A 22,676-nucleotide genomic window follows, 5' to 3' on the forward strand; every position below is an offset into this window, starting at 1 on the left:
TGGTCCATACAAAATCCACACATCAATAACCATATCCAAACAATAAAACACCGAGCTAAATAGCTATATATAAATATCACCAGAGAAAAGTATGAACTCGCGTAGCTAAACCGACCCTACGACTTATCTTAGAAAATGGGCTACGGGAAGGCAAACCTACGTTTATAGCATTTGTAGACATAGGAAAAGCTTTTGACAATGTTAACTGGAGTACTCTCTTTGGAATTCTGAAGGTGGTAGGGATAAAATACAAGCAGCGAAAGGCTATTTACAGCTTGTACAGATACCAGATGGCTGTTATAGGTGTCCAAGGGGAAAAGGGAACAGTGTTCGAGAGAGAAGTGGGCCAGGGTTGTAGTCTGTCCCCGACCTTACTCAATCTGTCCATCGAGCAAGCAGAATGGAAATGGATTAGGAAACGAGACGATTAAAGTAGTTTTGCTATTTGGATAATACAATAACTGATAAAGGCTGAAGTAGAGAGGATATAAATGTAGGCTGACAGTGGCAATATAAACCTTCCGAAGATGAGATATTTGTCACCACCTCTAATACAGACCTAAGTGTCAGGAAATATTTTCTGAAGGTATTTGTCTGGAGTGTAGTCATGAATGGATGTGAAACATGGACGATAAGAATTTTATACAAGAAGGGAATACAAGATTCTGAACGAGGTGTTACAGAAGAATGCTGAAGATTGGATGGTGGGATTGGATAACGTAACGATTGAGAACGTACTGAACAGAACTGGGCGGAAGAGAAATTTGTGATACAACCTGACTAGACACCAGCGATCACCAGTTTAGTAATACAGGAAAACGGATGGAGGTGGAGGTATAAAAATCGTAGAGCGAGACCATGAGGTGAATACAGTTAGCGGTTTCAGAAGGATGTAAGTTTCAGTAGTTGTTCAGAGAGAAAAGGCTTGCAGAGGGTAGACTAGTATGGGGAGCTACATCAAACGAGTCTTCGGACTGAAGACCACAACAACAGCAGCAGCAAAAACAACAACAAATACACACCGTGTCCTACGGATTAGAGATTTGCAGTACGATAAAGAAAGAACCAGCAGCGTACTGAAGTAAGGAGAATCGTTTAATGCTCTTAATGGAACCTGCCTTCAATGCCGCTTGCTCTTCTAGTATACGTTTCTTCTTAACAATTTTTTTATGCAGTTCTTTGATCCACTGCAAAAAATTTTATCTTTCACGCTCTTTCTTTTCCAAACTGTCATTCAAACAGTGAATTACCAGTGCATTCGTAACTTAAAGTTTTCATTTTCTTTCATGGATGCCAATCAGGAACTTCATTTGTCTGTATGTAATACACACTTTAAAAGCGTTTTTAAAAATTAGGTTGTGTATAGTTTTGTTTATTTTGAATTAATTTGTTTTGATTTGAGCACATATGTATACGTGAGAGACACGAATCAAATGGTTCAAATGGCTCTGAGCACTATGGGACTTAACATCTTAGGTCATCAGTCCCCTAGAACTTAGAACTACTTAAACCTAACTAACCTAAGGACATCACACACATCCATGCCCGAGGCAGGATTCGAACCTGCGAGCGTAGCAGTCCCGCGGTTCCGGACTGCAGCGCCTAGAACCGCACGGCCACCGCGGCCGGCAGCCAAGAATCTAAAATTGTTTTTTTTTTTCTTATAAAAGATTCAGAATGTTTGAAGATGTGATATCAAATTGATATGGGAAATACAAAATGTACTGCATTCCAATAGGTCGACAATCACCTAATGAATGTATTTTTGCAAGTAGATCACTATATGTAAGCATGCCATTACCATACAAGTATAAAAAGTATCCAGTTTTGCAATTTTGATACGACTCTGGTAGACATTTTTCTATGTTAAAATCCCAATATCACTAAATCTAACAAGTATTCGAGACAATTATCCACATGTTCGGAACTATAACTAGAAAAGATTCACAAAGGATACTTTTGTTCGTGTTCCAGTTCCCTTAGATTGACACTGGAATTATGACATTTCACCAGAACAACATCAGACTCCTCAAAAGTCGAGAAGCAATGTCTGAAGACGAGTTTATAAACTTTGATGCCACTGTAAAGAGTGATCCTGTAATGATTTTATAAATTTCCCTCATTCCAAAACAAGAAAAACGTTGATATAAATATATATAAAATTTGCATGTTAATGAAAGTTTAACTTTAATGCATTCAAAGTAATATGCAGCACAATAAATGAAAAGCACCAGTTTGCTTTTGTTCTACAATATTGTAGAAATAAAGCAAACTGGTGCTTTTCATTTATTATAATGTTGTTCTACCAAGAACAGACTGAAGATTCTGTTAACATGATATGCAGCACTTCAACTCAGCAGCCCTTACATAATCTTCATTTTGGTATACAATCTTCGGATAATGTTGATACAAGGCAATACTCTGTTGCAGTCATTAGATCCTCAATGGCAATGTATAGTTATCAAGACATATATGTGTATATGATATATAGGTATATTCCAACTTAATTTGTTCGTGTGTGTGATAACAGCCTCCTGATAAGTATTCTGTTAAATCGTGGCAAAATATTCATTTCATGAGCAGGAAGAAGTGATTTTTATCACGCAAGTAGAAATGGACGCCAGCTAGACAGACTTTATCAAAACGGTTGACCTACGAAATCCCTAATCTTGGCTGCTGTTGCTCGGTGCGATATTGATACAGGATCCTTGAGAACAGAAATGGTGGATTTGGGTAGCCCGTTGATTGCTCCTACTCATAAGTAGAAACAACGAAATACTGAAAAAGATCCAGATGTTAGTAGACGACAGGTCCCCGCCGTACATCTGACAGTAACATATGGAGGGTACCTCACTCATATCAGAGCCTTTTTCCTGCCAATCATGGATAAGGGGTAATATTTATGTACTGTTTGTTGCTTGACCTGCCAGCCCACTTTCTACATCCTGACGGTTGTTCGGTTGTTAGCAGTTGAGACAGCATTGGGAAGAGATGAAATACTGTAGCAGATATTGACGAATAGATTCTGTGGGTGATTGAAATTCGCCATAGTATAATTTAGACTAGTCATGAGCATCAGATTTCGATTAACCTGCTGGCTGGAATTGTAAGTGAAAGCGTGGTAGATAGAAATCTTGTTTCAGCAGGTCTTGGGGATACTGTAGACTTTTCAGAACACTCTTCCACATGCGCTACAAGACGTCGGCGGAAAATATGAGGAAAAGAAACAGTTTACCAGTAAAATCCAGTTACGTTGTTCCAATTACAATGAAGCATTTCTTCAATGACAGATGAACGAATGAGTACTGTAGCACCATTTATAAGGTCTCCATTTCCTCGCAATGTAATTTTTTTTAGTGTTGTTTGTGGGTTCTGTTACATCAGTTTGTTTGTGCTGTAGATGCTTCAACAGTGCATAATATAAACCTGACAAACCGTGTGAAATCATGTGACAGTCCATGCTCCGACTAGTGTATGCATCTATAGAGATAAAACAAGATAATTTTGAAGAAATAAGTTCCCGAATTGAGTATGCTGAAGTAATTTCTTTTCTTTCCAACTCAATAATTAAGGATTTTCGGAAGTATGTGTATGTGAAGTGTTTGGTTCTATTGGTATGAGGAATCACACTCCCCCCCTCCCCCCCTCCCGCCTCTTCCTTCCTCCATTCCCCGTAGTTCGTGAAAATATTCCAGCACGTCGAATAACTAATGGTTACTTCCAAATTATCAAGTGTAATTATATTTATGGATGATCTGCATTATTACGGTGTCGTTTATTTTTACATCTACATCTACATCTACATTTATACTCCGTAAGCCACTCAACGGTGTGGCGGAGGGCACTTTATTTGTCACTGTCATTACCTCCCTTTCCTGTTCCAGTCGCGTATGGTTCGCGGGAAGAACGACTGCCGGAAACTATCTGTGCGCGCTAGAATCTCTCTAATTTTACATTCGTGATCTCCTCGGGAGGTATAAGTAGGGGGAAGCAATATATTTTATACCTCACCCAGAAACGCACCCTCTCAAAACCTGGACAGCAAGCTACACCGCAATGCAGAGCTCCTCTCTTGCAGAGTCTGCCACTTGAGTTTGCTAAACATCTCCGTAACGCTGTCACGCTTACCAAATAACCCTGTGACGAAACGCGCCGCTTTTCTTTGGATCTTCTCTATCTCCTCTGTCAAACCGTCCTGGTACAGATCCCACACTGATGAGCAATACTCAAGTATAGGTCGAACGAGTGTTTTGTAAGCCACCTCCTTTGTTGATGGACTACATTTTCTAAGGACTCTCTAAATGAATCTCGACTTGGTACCCGCCTTAGCAGCAATTAATTTTAGATTATCATTCCACTTCAAATCGTTCCGCACGCTTACTCCCAGATATTTTACAGAGGTAAGTGCTACCAGTGTTTATTGCGCTATCATACAATCATAACAATAAAGGATCCTTCTTTCTATGTATTCGGAATACATCACATTTGTCTATGTTAAGGGTCAGTTGCCACTCCCTGCACCAAGTGCCTATCCGCTGCAGATCTTCCTGCATTTCGCTGCACTTGTCTAATGTTGCAACTTCTCTGTATACTACAGCATCATCCGCGAAAAGCCGCATGGATCTTCCGACACTATCTACTAGGTCATTTATTGTTAAACACAGTGGTCCCATAACACTCCCCTGTGGCACGCCAGAGGTTCCTTTAACGTCTGTAGACGTCTCTCCATTCAGAACAAATCGCTGTGTTCTGTTTGCTAAAAACTCTTCAATCCAGCCACACAGCTGGTCTGATATTCCGTAGGCTCTTACTTTGTTTATCAGGCGACAGTGCGGAACTATAGCGAACGCCTTCCGGAAGTCAAGGAAAGTGACATCTACCTGGGAGCTTGTATCTAATATTTTCAGGGTCTCATGATCAAATAAAGCGAGTTGGGTCTCACACGATCGCTGTTTCCGGAATCCATCTTGATTCCAATAGAGTAGATTCTGGGTTACCAGAAATGACATGATACGCCAGCAAAAAACATCTAAATTTCTACAACAGATCGATGTCTATAGTTTGCTGCATCTGCTCGACGACCCTTCTTGAAAAATGGAACTACCTGTGCTCTTTCCCAATCATTTGGAACGTTCCGTTCGTCTAGAGACTTGCGGTACACGGCTGTTAGAAGGGGGGCAAATTCTCTCGCGTACTCCGTGTAGAATCGAATTGGTATCCCGTCAGGTCCAGTGGACATTCCTCTGTTGAGTGATTCCAGTTGCTTTTCTATTCATTGGATTCTTGTATCGGTTTCAGCCATTTTTTCGTTTGTGCGAGGATTTAGAGAAGGAAGTGTAGTGCGGTCTTCCACTGTGAAACAGCTTTGGAAAAAGGTGTTTAGGATTTCAGCTTTACGCGTGTCATACTCTGTTTCAATGGCATTATCATCCCAGAGTGTCTGGATATGCTGTTTCTAGCCACTTACTGATTTAACGTAAGACCAGAGCTTCCTAGGATTTTTTGTCAAGTCTGTACATAGAATTTTGTTTTCGAATTCACTGAACCCTTCGCGCATAGCCCTCCATATGGTAACTTTGACACCGTTTAGCTTATGTTCGTCTGAGAGGTTTTGGCTGCATTTAAACTTGCAGTGAAGCTCTCTTTGCTTTCGCAGTAATTTCCTAACTTTGTTGTTGAACCACGGTGGGCTTTTACCGTCCCTCAGAGTTTTACTCGGCACGTACCTGTCTAAAACGCATTTTACGATTGCCTTGAACTTTTTCCATAAACACTCAACATTGTCAAACCTTCCTCCCTTTTTTTACATTCCTATTTACTTCCATATTCAGGGATGCTGCAACTTCCTTATGATCACTGATTCCCTGTTCTGCACTTCCAGAGTCGAACAATTCGGGTCTGTTTGTTATCAGTGTGTCCAAGATGTTATCTCCACGAGTTGGTTTTCTGTTTAATTGCTCGAGGTAATTTTCGGATAGTGCACTCAGTATAATATCACTCGATGCTCTGTCCCTACCACCCGTCCTAAACATCTGAGTGACGCAATCTATATCTGGTAAATTGAAATCTCCACCTAAGACTATAACATGCTGAGAAAATGTATGTCAAATGTATTCCAGATTTTCTCTCAGTTGTTCTGCCGCTAATGCTGCTGAGTCGGGAGGTCCGTAAAAGGTTCCAATTAATAACCTAGCTCGGTTGTTGAGTGTAGCCTCCACCCATAATAATTCGCAGGAGCTTTCCACTTCTACTTCACTAGAGATTAAACTACTACTAACAGCGACAAACACGCCACCACCGGTTGCATGCAATCTATCCTTTCTAAACACCGTCAGTGCCTTTGTAAAAATTTCGGCAGAATTTATCTCTGGCTTCAGCCAGCTTTCCGGACCTATAACGATTTCAGCTTCGGTGCTTTCTATCAGCGCTTGAAGTTCCGGTACTTTACCAACGTAGTTTCAACAGTTTACAATTACAATGCCGATTGCTGCTTGGTCCCCGCCCATCCTGACTTTGCTCTGCAACCTTTGAGGCTGTTGCCCTTTCTGTACTTGCCCGAAGCCATCTAACCTAAAAAACCGTCCAGTCCACGTCACACAAACCCCGTTACCCGTGTAGCCGCCTGCTGTGTGTAGTGGACTCCTGACCTATCCAGCGGAACCCGAAACCCCACCAACCTATGGCGCAAGTAGAGGAATCTGCAGCCCACATGGTCGCTGAACCGTCTCAGCCTCTGATTCAGACCCTCCACTCGGCTCTGTACCAAAGGTCCGCAGTCAGTTCCGTCGACAATGCTGCAGATCGCGAGCTCTGCTTTCATCCTGCTAGCGAGACTGGCAGTCTTCACCAAATCAGATAGCCGCCGGAAGCCAGAGAGGATTTCCTCCGATCCATAGCGACATACATCATTGGTGCCGACATGAGAGACCACCTGCAGATGGGTGCACCCTGTACCCTTGATAGCATCTGGAAGGACCCTTTCCACATCTGGAATGACTCCCCCGGTATGCACACGGATTGCACATTGGGTTTCTTCCCCTCTCTTGCTGCCGTATCCCTAAGGGGCCCCATTACTCACCTGATGTTGGAGTTCCCAACTACCAGTAAGCCCACCCTCTGCGACCGCCCGGATCTTGCAGACTGAGGGGCAACCTCTGGAACAAGACAAGCAGCCTCGTCCGGCCGAAGATCGGTATCAGCCAGAGACAGAGCCAGAAACCGGTTCGTCAGACAAACTGGAGAGCCCTTCCGTTCAGCCCTCCAGAATGTCTTTCGCCCCCTGCCACACCTCGAGTTGACCTCCCACTCTACCATGGGTGAGGGGTCAGCCTCAATGTGGGAAGTATCCCAGGCAGCCACAGCCCTAGTCCGATCTGGGGATGCGTGGGACGAGCTGGCCATCCCCGACAAACCCCCATCCGGACCCCCACAGTGATGCCCATTGGGAACAGCCTCAAGCTGTGTGACCGAATCCAACACTGCCTGAAGCTGGGAGCGGAGGGATGCCAACTCAGCCCGCATCCGAACACAGCAGTCGCAGTCCCTATCCATGTTAAATACTGTTGTGCAAAGAATGTCTGAACTAATTACAGAGAGCACAAACAATTCGACACAAAATTTAAACGGTTATTAAAATACAAGATTGCCTAGTAAATGCAGTAATGTTGCCACTTGCGCACTGCTGACACACTGCTCGGCGGCAGAAGGAGACTACGCGATTTTGCACTATTCAGGTACTAACACGTGATGCTACAACTCTCAAATCTATAATACGCCCGAAATTCATGAATTAAACAATGCAAGTACCCAAAAACACGCAAAGAAATTAAGAATTAAGCTATGTAACAAATAAGTGAACTAAGAGGATACGACTTGCTGCTGGCAGCTGCTTATCCAACGGCGGCAGGGAGCACACTGGCTGTGACCAACCGACACTGGCCGTTAAAAAAAAAAAGAAAAAAAACAGAAGACCGACGACTACGCGAATTTATACTATTCAGGTACATTGACTGCCACAGCTAAAGTTCATCTAATGTGGCTGTGTTGAAAACTTCATATTTACATAGGTTAAAATTATAATCCGAACCCTATATTATTCTAGATGATTGTGTTGAACATGATAATCTTCATCTTAACATATCTGTCTTATGACAAGTTTCAACTGGAGGCTCTCGACCATATCTCATTGATAACTCAATGCTAAAATTGTCGGTAGAGCCAACATTTCGTCATCACCCCTATGGCCGTTTTAAAGCTGCTCGTCACGAATTCCTCTCCTGTGCCAAACTCGATCTCAGAATAGCGCTTACACCAACTCATCATTAATTGTTAGATATATTCTAATCTCTGTCTTCATCTACAATTTTGCCTACTTCGATGTCTCTGAGTAGACTGAAGCGACAAGGCCAGGTTGTGACCTCAGGCCTCCCGCTCACTAGGCAGATGTGGTAACCATTACGCCATCCTGGCACAGTGGCTGTGCACTATTGAGCGGACTAACCTAGCTTGCATCTCTCAGCAATTCAAATTCCCAATCACACCTCGGACCACTTGGTGTTCCGCCATGGTACTATTTTCATTCGTCGCTTCTGTATGCACGTAAGGAAGTTTGAGACTTGATAAGTCCCTGGAACCACATAGTTCCATTTGCCTTTTAGCACCCTAAATGAAACGAACATAGCCAACACATCCCCAGCTTGACTCTTTTTGCAGATATACCAATATACTACGGAGCTTGATACCGTATTTTTTCGTTAGGATCGGCACTGTCATCTCGTCAAGACAAAGACTGTGTCACCTACTGGACTTAACACGTTCTCAAACTACCTACAATTTGTTAGTAGTCCCCTCGGGTCTTCTGCTGGATCCTAAAATCAACATGACTTAATATTTTAGTGACCCATCTGTCCGCCATATTCAAAAGAACGCTGTCGCTGCTGTCCAGCTGGAAATTATTGCCAAGGCGTTTGTTTTCCCTTTAATGTACCCCGTAAAGGGTACGTGCTCGCAGCGGATATAAACCAGTCTTCAGTTAGAGGTTACATACATTTCAAAATCGTTAAAATATATAAAATTATAACAATAACAGGTAATTTTTTTAAAAACATGTTGGTGTACAAAATTTACAAGTTTTGCAGAAAACATAACACAAACATTAACGTTAGTAAGACAGGTGGAAAATGACGATTTTTAAAAAATTTGTCTGACTGTTTTATATTACAGTTAAAATATAGTCACTGATGACAACATGAGTGATGTCATGGTGAAAATGTTATGGTTGTGATGCACGAAATTGATAATGGTTTAGATGGTGGTGGAGTGATGAGTATGACTATGGGGTCCTCTTGAACCCCATGTAGCGATTAAACGAAATCAAGGAGCAAGGAGAAAATGGAAGGATGGTGTGAGATGAACCGTTGTGACTAGGGCTGGAAAGAGGGGTACACCTCGGGATGAATTTTATTGTTGGGAAGTGGGAGTTGGCTGAATTCGTCCTGAAAAGGACGGATTTGCCATGAAAGGGAATGGGAGGTGGAATATGGATGAGTTTTACCGCAGGGTGCCTGGACTGGTGGTTAGTGGGTGGGAAATTGAGTGCTAGGTCTGCGTATTGCGGTACATGTATCCGGAGGTGCTCTAGGAGAAGTGGATGAGCTAGCACAGGACGCGAATTGCGCAAGGTAGGCGGACGCAGGAGGCGTGATGGAGTGTACTGTGAGTCTTGCAAGGATTTAAAGGGACTTGCAGAATTTAAGGGAGTGGAGATTCAGGCAACGTCGTCATAAATGGGGATGGGAGGAGTGAGAGATGTGTAAGTGAGGATAACTGTGGAGGGATGGAGATTCAGATTCTGCCTGTTAGTAGTCGGTTTCGGTCTTTTGTGTTGGATGGCAAGGAGATGTGCTCTCCGTGCATTACATCTTAGTTTCCTGTTCAGAGAGTCCATGTGAGAAAGGAAATAGGACAGTTATGTGGTCCTGCTGAGGAAGGAGAGATCTTTGATTGGAGCTGACGGCAGATTTCAAATAATAGACTACTGGACCAATTAATCTCTGCAGCTTGATAGGGACGTGTACGAGGAAACGACAGAGGAGAGTTTGGGGACTGTCTTAGCATTGTTCTGCAGTGACCTTTGCAGTGACACTTCAATCAGATTTGCCTGCATAAAAGAAAGATTAATTACTGATAATCAAGGAACGCAGCTATGGTGCGCCCTATCAATATAAAGACTAAGAGACAAGAGAGGTAGATCCTAGCATAAACGCTCTATACTTACTTTCTAAAATATAAAGACGTGTTATAATCGACCGCAGTCAGACACAGGCTGAGTGTCGCTATATCTTTGCAATACTATTTACGAAATAATAATCACATTTCATAAATTAATTTACATAAATTATTTAGATTTGAAGTTATCTACAGTAAAGTAATGGATAAGTGGACATTTTTGTGCTTCTTGTCGGTTTTGAGACGTATAGTTCACACGAAATTATGTTGGTCTGCCCATGTAATGCTTCATTCACCTGCTTGAAGGCTTGAGGCAACTGCATTTACAAACTGCCTTCAAGGCTTCGGAACATGACTTGAGATATGTTTATATTCTTTTTGGTAAAATTCAAAATTATATGTTTTTGCCTGTACAGTTGTTCTTACAACACGTTTAAACATTTAAAATTGTTTGTACACATAAACTGGTGTTTCAATGCACTCTCATAAATGTCAATTAAAAAAGTATCTACATATGTATACGCATAGACAACGAAACATTATATTAATTATACAAATCGGAATGCAGTAAATCATAGTACTTAGGATGTATGGTAAATTTATGAACACATAAACTAGTATGTTTCATAGATTTTTATTGTGTGAATATACCTAGTTTCTAATTTTGTTGATTTCTGCAGATTTCCATGGTTCTGGTTATTTACAATGTTATATAGACTCTTTGTCCTCATGGGATGGATTTGCAAAGTTTGGTGATGACTTGAAGATCGATGATTGTAGTTGTCGAACCAGAGTATCTCGCCGATAGGAATTTATAGACTCGTTGTTACGCTAGTAGATGGAATAACAAAGGTTTGCTGTTGTCTTGATGTTCGGCGGTTGTAGGTAGATCGCCGGCCGCGGTGGTCTAGCGGTTCTAGGCGCTCAGTCCGGAGCCGCGCGACTGCTACGGTCGCAGGTTCGAATCCTGCCTCGGGCATGGATGTGTGTCATGTCCTTAGGTTAGTTAAGTTTAAGTAGTTCTAAGTTCTAGGGGACTGATGACCATAGATGTTAAGTCCCATAGTGCTCAGAGCCATTTGAACCATTTTTGTAAGTAGATCAGTAGAATTGTCATGACTCGTTCTTTGTTGTTGGATGGAATCATACTGATTTGTCGTTGGTTTTTGCCGCTCCGCGTCCCAAGATGTGGCGTTAAGGCGCGGGAGGCGCCCAGCCCCCTTCTGATGGAATGGTTACATCTGCATCGAGCCATTACCTAACTGTCTCAGGTGTCAGCTTTGTGCGACATCTGACTCTCGCGGCAGCGTTGGCGAGAAATGAGCGGCTGCAGTGTCGCCAACTCGTTCACTAGAGTCCGAGGTGGTTTATAGATTAAAATAGCAGTTGTTGCAAAACGCTTAGCTGCACCCGCCGTTATTGCTGACTGACTGTTTATCTGCGTAAAGTACACTCGGAATTACTTTATGGATCGCTTAATTAGAAGTGTGTGTAAACTTGTCTTTTTCAATTTTCTAAAGTTAGTAAGGCACTTGTCTGTGGCCAGTTAGACCACATAGCACGAAACAATGTTTGCTCACTGCCATAGTAGTCGTTTTTCACAAATCATTCATTGCACTACTCTAATACTTACAGTGCGCACACAAGTTTCTTATTATGTGTTCGATTAGTCACCCGCGCATGGTGACAGTTTTAAATTTAAAGACGAATTGAACACAGTACGCTAACCACTTATCTCTGTAGTATTCCACAGAAGCACTACGTTTGCACACGTAACAGTGTTTTATTACTTGTGACTGTGTTTTCTAGGATCCCGTCAATAGGAGGATACTGTGTTTACTGTTTCATCATACGATGACTATTCAGAAAGCAGGAAACATTTTGACATTAAAAAAAACTAAGTACAAGAAATACATTATATTATAGATATCTGAAAGAGTGACTGACATACTACTTTTCCACATAGTCACAAAATACATTGGGACACTTATCATAGCGGTGGACAAGTTTTGAAAGACCTTCGTCGTAAAATTCTGCCGCCTGAGACTTCAGCCAGTGAGTCACACCCGCCTTTAGTTCCACGTTGTCATCAAAGCGCTGCGTTGCAAGCCAGTTCTTCATCTTGGGAAACAAGTGGAAGTCGCTTGGTGCAAGATCGGGGCTGTAGGGTGGATGAGGGAAAATTTCCCATTTGAATGAATCGAGGAGTTCTTTAGTGCGGTTTGCCATGTGAGGTCGGGCATTGTCCCGCAAAAACAAAATTTTGAACGTCAACTTTTCTCAGTGTTTGTTTTGAACTGCTCTTCTAAGGCTGTGCAAAGTATGACAGCACTGGTCAGAATTTATGGTTCTTCCATGCTCGAGAAAATCAATGAGAAGCACACCTTGCCAATCCCAAAACACTGTCGCCATCAGCTTCCTGGCTGACAAGTTTTGCAAATATTTTCTTGGTTTCTGGGGACACCTTGTGTGCCCCCACTCCATGGAATGTAATTTTGTCCCACAATTGACGTGCTTAACGCAAGTCTCGTCACCAGTTACGATTCGATCCAGTAATGAATCACCATGTGTGTGGTAGGCCTCCAGAAATGTCAACGTTGTCCCCATTCGCTTTCTTTATGATGCGCTGTAAGCATTTTAGGCACCCATCGTGCAAAAAATTTGTGGTAGCCTAGCTAATGAGTGAAAATTTCAAACAACAAAGTTAGTGAAATTAGTGGAAAAGAAAGCGAAAGCTCCGTTACTGTGAAGCGACGGTTTTCACGAATCGTTTCATCAGCTTCAGTGACAAGATCGTCAGCCACAATGCTCGGGCGTCTACTCTTCTCTTCATCATGAACGTTGGTTTGGCCATTTTTAAACCGAATGCACCAGTTACGGATGGAACATTAACTCGTTACGGAGTTTCCGTACACTTAGCACAGTTCACGACAAATTTCTACAGGTTTTTTGCCAACAAAACCCGTATCACAGCCTGCACCTCACAATTGGTGGGATTTTCGATTGCAGCGCACATTTCAAATTCGAATATCGAAAAAACCAGACGCGTACAGACGTTCCAGACACGTTCCCTCTGTTACAGATGGATGCCGACTGAGCTGCAAAGCACACACATACCAAAATAAACACGATGGGCGTGCGCCTGGCGGCGTCAGACGGAAACATTCCCTACTTTATGACTATCCTTGGTATGTCTCTTTGCATTACATTTTGACGAAGTTAAGTACTGCACTGTTTACACTAGCCTCACTTGTTTCACTTCGGTAGCAGATCGTCAAGTATAAGTATCTATGGGTGTCTGTTCTGCATGCGGAAGCTGTTTTTTTGAAAGCTATTTAGTGGTTCAAATGGCTCTGAGCACTATGGGACTCAACTGCTGAGGTCATTAGTCCCCTAGAACTTAGAACTAGTTAAACCTAACTAACCTAAGGACATCACAAACATCCATGCCCGAGGCAGGATTCGAACCTGCGACCGTAGCGGTCTCGCGGTTCCAGACTGCAGCGCCTTTAACCGCACGGCCACGTCGGCCGGCAGCTATTTAGTCCGTGCAGTTAAACTTACACAATTGTTTGCAGATAATTTAGTCTCATACTTGCATTACTTCGTGCCCTGAAACTTTGATAATTAAAATTTTACAATTTACAAAACTTTCAATTTGCTTGCTCTGGTTTTGACACTTTCATGCATTCTTGCGTATGTTACTACAACCGCATGTCTTTTCATGCTCCACTACCTCATACATTTAATGAGTTACAGAGAGAAAGGTCAGCACACAGATTTGTGTGGCACCGCGTAAATAAGGCATGACTCATTCCTACTTAGATACCATGACATGTATACACATACGAGCAAAACGCAATAAATGTACAAAGAAAAATCCAGTCACATCTTACTTCAAATACAAATCATAGTGATGGGAAACAAGTGATACTTTTTCACTTCTAAAAACAACATTTGCTAGCTAGCGTCTGAATCCAATCACGAAATTCTGTTCATACTGTGCACTGCCATGCAAACACTTTTATTTCGAAACTGCATTACACAGAAGTCTTTGGTTTCGTTTCGTGCATAGCACTTGGTTTTTGTACATTGAAACAATCATCAGTGTTTGACATGTCCTCGATTTCTATTGTTTGTTCCATGTTTGTTTGAAATTCTTTCGTCTGACAAGAATAAAACACAAATAGGTTAATGTTGACGACATGAGTAAATAGCTTCATTATGACTCTTCATATTAAAGATTTTCAGTTTTCTGCTCATGCTACACACTTCGTCAACATGATACAGCCGTGCAATCTTCTACAAATTACAAATAATAATATCTGGTCAGTTTATGATAACACGAAATAGTAAGAAATACAAAAACAATAAAATACACACATAGGTACATGACAAATTAATTATACAATAAGAGAATATTGACAAGTTTTTGGAAATACGTAAAAATACGTCGATTGTCATGGGTATAATAAATTTATTAATGTTACGAGAGTCAAATACTAGAGGCGCGCTTCTAGCTGCTTCAATTGCTCATAACAATTGACTGCTGCAAGGTGACGTGCTTCCAGGCAAGCGTCATTTTATTTACCATTTAACTGCCTCCCTTTCTGACCGTGGTACGGATTAAGTTAGACGTGACAATGTTTCGCGTGGAAGAACATTCACCTTGTAAACGTACGCTTTTATGTCTCCAGGTTTACAAGAAAACACATTTACAAAAGACAATAACAAATCATAAAGCTCAGGTTCCCGCTGTTCTCTAAGGTATTCGGATTTTCGTGCCTTAGCGCAAATCTTGTTAGAATCGGGTAAATCATCAGTTACGTTATTGGGTACGGGCTTGCTGTGTTCATGGACATCAAGATGACTGGCTGCCCACAACACATTGCTGCCTATAATCTTCAATTTAAGGTTCTGGCAAAATCTGTCTTGACGTGCGTTAGTGCGCAAAAAATTCAAAATAAACTCTTTGCCTCCAACATTTATTTGGCATGTTCCACTCCGAAGGTCGACCTTTGCATCCCTCCATCGTAGAAATTCCATACCCAACAGGCAGGACACCGACATGGACTTAACGACGAAAAACGTGCATGCTATAGCTCCGCTTGCAAATAGTGTTTCAGTCTGTTCGTGCTTTTCAGTTCTTTGTGTGAGTGCACCTATGGCTCCCGAGACAAAACAGCTGGGCACAGACGAAGTCGGAACTTTTTGGTCTCACATGTCATACTAAAATAATTTAAAGCAAGTACATTTAATTTCGCCCCCGTGTCTGTAATGACGGTAGTTGATATTCCACCTGCTGCAGCGTTTACTGCTACCTGGATTTGCTCTTCGTAACATTCTGTACTCTATATTGGCTTGTTATATAACCCTTCCTTTACGTCCATTCCTTCGTTAAAACGAATCACGTTCGTCATTACATTATTCATTTGGCCACCATTCCACTCCGTGGCCAATATACGCAAGACGGATAGTACCGCTTTTAGTATGACGCCTGTTCTCGTTGTTGAGGTTGCTGCAGTGGCGGATACAGGAAAGCCTCAAGGAGGAGGCGCTAAAGATATATTGAGCTACCTTTAGTTTTACCATACAAAAAATTAATCAAGTCACATACAAAGTTTAAGTAAGATTTATCTAATCTTATTATACACATATACAAGACAATGCAATCTTATGATATAAAAAAGTTGCAATTGTGGTTCTCTTCCTTAAATGATGAATTATATGCGCCCATTCTTCCTGGAAAATTGGTTAATTGTATCGCCAATAGGAGAAGCAATCTCACGGTAAGTGTTCAACAGAGCTAAGCCATTAAGTCGATCCTCCTCCACTATCGACCACAGCCATGTCTTTGTACGCTGCAATGTTGGCAAACTTCTTTCTGCTGTAGCAATAGGTGCAGGTAAACAAGCAAATATTATGTACAGCATGTGCAAAGTAGGATAGTCAGATACAGGACAAACAGACAATGCTTGCATAACAGAATCACGATCATTAAGGGCGTTTATGCTCATTTGTTTTTATTGAAGAATCTTTCCCATCAGTGTCTTTTTCTCACAAAACAGTAGACTATTTGCGACTTTTCTCGAACATATGCCAGAAAGAATAAAGTATAGATATCACTTGAATGGTCGCGGCTTTTCTCGTAGGTATATGTTAGCTATGTGTGTGTCAGACAGAAACGTATAACATACAATGACACGGACGAGCGTGCTGGATAGGAAAGTAAAAGTACTCGATAACTGAACGAGTAGCGTGCTATCTGACTGGCCGGGGCGGCGCGTGTGGCATTGTGGGCGGCCCCAAAACGGGGGGTAGGGGGGGGGGGGGGGGGAATTGCAAATTGCACGCTCCGCGCGACCCCACCGTGTGTATCCGCCATTGGATTCCTGATTGGTAACTATTGAACTATTGTATGGTTGGTTATTACATTAAGCTTGATTCTGCTGATCTTGCCAGCCGGAAGGCGGATGGGAAAAATTTGCTGGTGGTAACTCCAAAAATTAGGGTACCACTGACTCCCATTTTGGTTTTGGTTTTGCCCCAGTATCCACCACAGATAAGAAATTTCCCAAAGTGCTTTCGGGCGCATGTATTAGCTTTCGCCGAATATTGGTAGTAGGAGTAATCCACTAAATTACAGGCCCACATCGCTAACGTCGACATGCAGCAGGATTTTAGAACATGTATTGTGTTCGAACATTATGAATTACCTCGAAGAAAACGTCTATTGACACACAGTTAACATGGGTTTAGAAAACATGGTTCCTGTGGAACACAACTAGCTCTTTATTCACACGAAGTGTTGAGTGCTATTGACAACGGATTTAAGATAGATTCCGTATTTCTCGATTTACGGAAGGCTTTTGACACTGTGCCACACAAGCCGCTCGTAGTGAAATTGCGTGCTTATGGAATATCGTCTCAGTTATGTGACTGGATTTGTGATTTCCTGTCAGAGAGGTCACAGTTCGTAGTAACTGACGGAAAATCATCGAGTAAGACAGAAGTGATTTCTGTCGTTCCCCAAGGTAGTGTTATAGGCCCTTTGCTCTTCTTATCTATATAAACGATTTTGGAGACAATCTGAGCAGCTGTCTTTGGTTGTTTGCAGATGACACTGTCGTTTATCGACTAATAAAGTCATCAGAAGGTCAAACCAAACTGCAAAACGATGTAGAAAAGATATCTGAATGGTGCGAAAAGTGGCAGTTGACCCTAAATAACGAAAAGTGTGAGGTCATCCACATGAGTGGTAAAAGGAACTCGTTAAACTTCGGTTGCACGATAAATCAGTCTAATCTAAAAGCCGTAAATTCAACTAAATACCTAGGTATCACAATTACGAACAAATTACATTGGAAGGGGCACATAGAAAATGTTGTTGGGAAGGCTAACCAAAGACTCCGTTTTATTGACAGAACACTTATAAAATGCAACAGACCTACTGAGGAGATTGCCTACACTACGCTTGTCCGTCCTCTTTTAGAATACCGCTGCGCGGTGTGGGACCCTTACTGGATAGGACTGACGGAGTACATCGAAAAGGTTCAAAGAAGGGCCGCACGTTTGTATTATCGCGATATATGGGAGAGAGTGTCACAGAAATGATACAGGATTTGGGCTGGAAATCATTAAAAGAAAGACGTTTTTCGCTGCGACGGAATCTTCTCACGAAATTCCAATCACCAACTTTCTCCTCCGAATGCCAAAATATTTTGTTGACTCCAACCTACACAGGGATGAACGATCACCATGATAAAATAAGGGAAATCAGAGCTCGTACGGAAAGGTATAGGTAGGTGTTCATTCTTTCCGCGCTCTACACGAGATTGGAATAATAGAGAATTGTCAAGGTGGTTCGATGAACCCCCTGCCAGGCACTTAAATGTAATTTGCAGAGTATCCATGTAGAGGTAAATGATTGTCAATTAGCCTTTCAAAATTCTTATCACATCTTTGTTTGATATTTGATTGTCCCATAACCGAGTCTTCCTTATGTACTTTTCAAAATATCTCCGAAGACTCTTGTTAGGCACTGTAAATATTCCACGTCTTACACGTGCTTGAGTAGGTGGTGACCCACATTTGTTTAAGAATGCCTGCTCAACTGTTAATGCGTCGAACTGGATCTGCCGTTGCCGCGGTCCATGACGCGGATCATCCTGCACGTACATGGCGGAAAACTGAATTTTCTGTCTTTCGTTCCTCGCCTTTGGCAATATGCCGTTAAAACTGTGTATAAATATCACCGGATGTGGAAACTTTTTTTTTAAAGTAAACACTTGAAACTTCCTGTACTTAAGAAGGCTTTCTTCCAAAAGCACTGCTCCTAATGTCAGTGCCTTGCTAGTGGAATCGTAACTGCATCTTTCACTTGTACCCCAAGAGTCTATTTCATTTTGTACGTGCAGATTGTACATCGGTACACTCCCGCATGTTTGCGGCATGTGCATGAGCGTCTGTATTGCGACACGTTTTAACATCTCTTCCGCCGTGCTGTCTCTGGTCGGATAATTTTGGGCCTCAACAATATCGCGCCTCTGGAGTAAATATTCTGCTAAATTTTTCCACATTCCACAAAATTCTGTGCGAGTAGTTTCACCTGAAATTCCCGACTCGAACAAAGCTTCCACGCTTGTGGCTTGCACTGCAGCATGTATTTCTGCCTTTTTCATTACCCGCCCCTGAAATGCTTCATAATATTTTTCTCCATGAGCGGTTAGATTTTGTGTCACGTTCTGACCTTTCTCAAGAGACAACTTATTTACCTCGCTAGTGAGGTCCGAGACTTTATTCTCAATTTCGGATAGCTTGTATTTCAATTTTGTCTGATAATTTACTCACGTTACCGTGTATCTCAAGGACATCTTAGTCAGATTTGAATTTCTGTTTTGACTTCGTCCATTGTCGAAGTAATTCTTGTAATTTTATCTACCACCATGGTATTGAACTTTGTATCCAGTCTTTTGCACTGATGTTTCGCGACTGCGATGTTTTCCGGTTTTAATTTTTCAAACTGTTGTCTATTTTCTACTCTGTCCGATTGTTATTTAACAATATGCATAAAACTCGCAGTAATTCGCTACAAACAAATACATAAACACTGCAGAAAAGTAATTTACACTTGCGGACGACAAGATGGAGACCTAATTACAGAAATAGCAGAATGGCTAACCGTCCATCTTGCCGACACGCTGTGAAAGGTTAGCCATTTTAGCAATTTCTCATACAACAATGCTTTATAAGAAAATCTTATACATGAACGATAATGAAAATATTTCTATACAAATTTTTTAGTCAATGAGCCATGCATTAAATACGCGAATTATGAAAGAAGTTGCGGAAATGCAAAGGCGGGTGGTAATAGTGACGTCCTTTACCTTTTTCACAGCACGACGTGAGAAGACTGGAATGACTTTCTAGTTTCTCCGATATGCGCCGTGTAATATTCAATTTCCATTCGTACGCAGTATCTCCACATTTGTACATTAGATCATCCTCCCAGAGATTGGATAAATGGAGAAGTGAACAAACATACGTAATTCATTCGTAATGATTTTTCCGCATTCCACGTTTGGCACCAAAATGACTCGGCTGCTTGTGCAAGATTAATAAAATAACTAGGAATTGAAATTAATCACTGGAAAGAAAACTGTTAAAATTAACTGGAGCAGACGGCCATTATTGATGGTGGATGCATCTTTGCTAGTGGCCATACTGGTTTCTATAAAAATGCTACAAGATTTAGGAGAGATTACGCCTTTCAACTGCACCAACAGTTTTGCGGGGCCAATATCTGTTATTTAGAGGCGAAACCGAATCATAGTTTGGAGACTGTGGCCAAATCATTTAAGGTTCCACGTCTGCATTCAAGTTTTTTTTTAATTGCCTCGTGATGATCGGCAATTAACGTCAGGGACACAGTAGCAAATTTAAAATAAATAAATGGCAAAATAATAACTGTATTCGGCCATTGCGTCTCCACGTCATGATCCGGTAAGGTCATACTGGTCGTTGACTGTAACAATAATGCAGTAAAAAGTTTCGTGTATTACATATATATTAGGAGAACTGTTAAAAATGGAACAAGTGACTCAACTAGTTTACACTGATTAATTGCAATTGGTTCTAGAACTAATATATGGCATACACATCAGATTTGTCTGCACGAGAGAACGTTTTGTTACTGATACACAAGGAACGCAGTTACAGTGCGTCCTATCAGTATATAAACTAAGAGACAGGAGAGTGGGATCCTAGTAGAAGTACTCTTTACTGATTTTCTAAAACAGAAAACGGATTATAATCGATCACAATCAGACAAAGGCTTACTGGCGTTATATCTTTGACATATTATGTATGAAATATGAAATTTTCAAATGTGTGTGAATTCTTATGGGACTTAACTGCTAAGGTCATCAGTCCCTAAGCTTACACACTACTTAACCTAAATTATGCTAAGGACAAACACACACACCCATGCCCGAGGGAGGATTCGAACCTCCGCCGGGACCAGCCGCACAGTCCATGACTGCAGCGCCCTAGACCCCTCGGCTAATCCCTCGCGGCTTTATGAAATACATAAGCTATTTAGACTTGAAACTATTTACAATAAATAAACAGATACGGGCACAGTTTTGTGCTTTCTGTCGTTCTAGCCAACAAAAGCTTAAATGATATTACGTAGGTCTATCCATGTAGCGCTCGCCGCGCGTGGTAGCCGCGGGGTCTATGCGCCTTGCCACGGTTCGTGCGACTCCCCCAGTCGGAGGTTCAAGTCCTCCCTCACACATAGGTGTGTGTTTGTTGTCTGTAGCATAAGTTAGTTTAAGCTAGATTAAGTAGTGTGTAAGCTTATGGTCCGACGACCTCAACACTTTGGTTCCCCATGAACTTATCACCACCACCATGTAATGCTTTAGTTCCCACAAGACGGATCTGCAGAAACATACAGCTGGGAAATATCAGGTCTCAAAAATGAAAGGTCGTTATCCGCATAAGGAACAGCATAGGTTAAATAATTTTGTACAAGTCGTTAATGAAAATGGGAAGGTAAAGAGATCCTCGTAGCTGTTCATGTAGTAAGGCATTGATCGATACAAACCGCTGAATATCTAGGAGTCATAATAAATCAAATGACCAAAGAAAACATTCTAAGAATTGGCAGAACTAAATGCTGTGCTCTCAACAAACATGTTATTGTGCCATGTTTGTTTGATGCGGTATTGCATGACATTAGTATCGGACCCCACTCACTAATTATTGACGAGAGACCAGTGTGGTGGGACACATAATATCCCTGACTTTTTTTGAGATATTACAGAAAAGTGGAAGGGACCCTAACTCTGTACTTTCTTGGATTACTAAGGATTGAGTAAGGAACCAAACGTTATTTAAAATTGTCAATAATAACGAAAGACCTTCCACAGTAGGTATGACGTAGAAACGTAATAATAGAGCACTCTAAAGAACCAAAAGTGCATTTCCATACTGTGCTAAACAAAGAAATTTGACTGGCAACAAACTCTTTAGAGCCTGCTCATTTTCAAGTTTTATCATTGAAATCTTTAGTTACAGTTTTTAGTTAATCTCAAATTTTTTATGTATTCCTACCAATATTAATTGAAAACCTACATGAGAGAAGTGAAATAAGTATAGTATACGAGAGTCCGATTTCGTTATGAAACATTCTATGTTTAGGCAATTTCTCCAGCAAATAATTGAGGGTCACTGCGACCCTTGTGTACAGTTTGTGTGGCAATTTCAGATATGTACACAACTAAAGTGAGCCGAATCCGGTCCAAAAGTAGTGAAGGGAATCACTGCAGAAAATGAACTGAAATTCCAGGGGCAATGGTAAATTCAGTAACCGAAAGGAGCACTTCCCGTGTAATTTAAATTTCTATAGTGAGGTAGTTCGATCACAACCCGCCAGTTGTTACTCATCGATCGCATAGAGGATGAACTGTCTGTGTAGCATATGAAGAAACATGCAGGAAATAGACATCTGGAGCACCCTAACAGCAGATTGAAGAATTGTAGCAGGCAAGTAGCTATATCGGCTATCAAGGCAGTAAGACTAAACTGACATAAACATCATAAAGAAGTCTACGCTAGCCCTCTCGGCCTACGGCAGAGGCACACTGCTGTGATTTGTCAACTAAATAATCCGCCCGCCCCTCCACCCTAACCACCCAAAATTATCAAACATGAAAATACCTACCTGCCAATGTTTTACGGCATCTTACCTTATTGTTACTGCTTACCTTTCTAAATCTTGCAGCGAGGACTGAAGCGTAGGAAACAAAGAATTTCAAATAATTTCAATAAAAATCGGTAGCTGTTCGTTCGTTAATTTTATTTTTAGCCACCCAAAAAAAATTTTCTATAAACGTTAAGTGACACCAAAGAAAGAGTGAAAGGAGGAAACAGGAACTTCGCCA

The sequence above is a fragment of the Schistocerca americana genome, chromosome 3 (assembly GCF_021461395.2).
Source record: "Schistocerca americana isolate TAMUIC-IGC-003095 chromosome 3, iqSchAmer2.1, whole genome shotgun sequence".
In the NCBI taxonomy this organism is placed as follows: Eukaryota; Metazoa; Arthropoda; class Insecta; order Orthoptera; family Acrididae; genus Schistocerca; species Schistocerca americana.